The sequence below is a fragment of the Colobus angolensis genome, unplaced genomic scaffold, assembly GCF_000951035.1.
Source record: "Colobus angolensis palliatus isolate OR3802 unplaced genomic scaffold, Cang.pa_1.0 Scaffold223, whole genome shotgun sequence".
NCBI classification, from domain to species: domain Eukaryota; kingdom Metazoa; phylum Chordata; class Mammalia; order Primates; family Cercopithecidae; genus Colobus; species Colobus angolensis.
Genome location: NW_012115411.1, coordinates 1,266 through 2,877, shown reverse-complemented (window position 1 = coordinate 2,877; position 1,612 = coordinate 1,266). Strand labels below are relative to the sequence as shown.

The window sequence follows — 1,612 nt, the reverse complement described above, 5'->3', positions numbered from 1 at the left end:
AACCCATGAGGCTTTGTGCCTCTGGGAGTCCTGATGCCCCACCCACATTTTCCTTCTCATGCCCAGGATTGTCTAAGACAAAGGGCAAGTCTTAAAGCCTTACGGCATCTTAAGTCTTAGATCGCAATTAGAGAGAGCCCCAGTACAGGTGGAACAGTGAAATCCACAAAATTCTGCACTGGCCCTTCAAGAAGGCAGTTGTGGGCTATTTGGACCCTTGACAGGTTTCTGTTCTCTGTCCTTCCTAAGCACAAAGACGGAAATTCTTCCCATTGTCTGTTTCTCTCCCCATCACGGCTTCTACACAATGCAAAGTGGCCCTCTAACTAGAGCCCATGTTCACTTTTGAATACATCAACCAATTATTTTGGGAGGAAAAGAATCTGCCAAAGAAATGAAGTATAGGTTGGAATGGTTTAATCAAGCCTGTGTTTATTCAACAAAGTGCGCTTTTAAATTTCATCTGAAGTACTCAAGTGAAAATTTCCCAGTAGGTGTTAAACTTTGGTGTATAGACTCTCATGTGGCTCCCAGTCTCAAGTCAACACCCCCACTTCATGCTTTTACTCTTGGCTGAGTCCCTTGGAGGCCGGTTAGGGAATCCTGCAGGATAAACCCTTGACCAGGACAGATGGACGGACAGATGGCTGGCTGGCTGGCTGGAGAAGACATTGCTTATGTCATTCAGAGACAAGCGTTTCTTGAGCACCTGCTGTGGGGGCTCGGTCAGTTCCTGCTGATGGTGCAGTGGTGTGAATCTAGCTCACAGTTCCTGCCCTCATGGAATTTGCAGCCTAGTGAGGACTGCAAGTCAAATAACCACAAGGTAACTGTAGGGAGAGACACTAGGGTAATTTCTATGAAGAGAGGACATGGGGTGCCCTGAGAGCCCCTGACAGAGGGAACTTTGCCATCCTAGAAACCAGGCAGCGTTTTCGTGAGGAAATGACATTTCCCTCTGGGTCAGAGCTGAGAAAGGTACCTGTGTGTGTCCCGTGGCCGCTATGACCCTGACCACACACCTGGGGCTGGAAAATAATACTCACTCTTGCACAGCTCTGGAGGGCAGGAGCCATGGGTTGAGGCCACAGTGTTTGCTCCAGGAGAGTCCCTCATCGCCCATTCAGGTGCCCAGAGCTGCGGGCCTTGCACGCCTTCTTCCCTGGCACCGCCTCCTCCCATATCAGTGTGCAGCATCCTGCTCCAGGGCCTTCAGCCTCTGCACCCCTCATCTGTCGATGCAGGTGGTGGCACTTAGGGCCCACCTGGGTAGTCCTCAGGATACACCTTTATCACCGCATGAGAGAACATTCTCAGGTTTCCGACATTAGGACCAGGATTCCTCTGGGGGCCGCTCTCCCACCCACCACTGTGCCTGAATGTGATGCACACAGTGTCCAGCATATCCAGAGGCCCCAGGAGGACCTGGGGTGGCTGGAGCTAGAGTGGGACCTGGTGTCAGAAGCAGGTGGGGCCAGGGATTCCCGAGAAAGGCTTGACGTGTACTTGAAGTGAGCAAAGGGTTTTGAATGACTGGATAGGATTAAGGTTTTTCATAGATGGGTCTCCAGTCTGTGTGAACAGATTGCAGGGTGCCGGGGTGGGAGCTAAG

General features: G+C 51.4%; 1 protein-coding gene across 1 annotated transcript in view; it reads left to right on the top strand.

Moving 5' to 3' along the window:
• LOC105513129 (putative GTP-binding protein 6) overlaps positions 1 to 1,612 on the top strand; it is a gene marked incomplete at its 3' end in the record, with an annotated part of 129,901 nt that overhangs the window by 127,213 nt on the left and 1,076 nt on the right. The gene's annotated exons all lie outside the window — the stretch shown is intronic.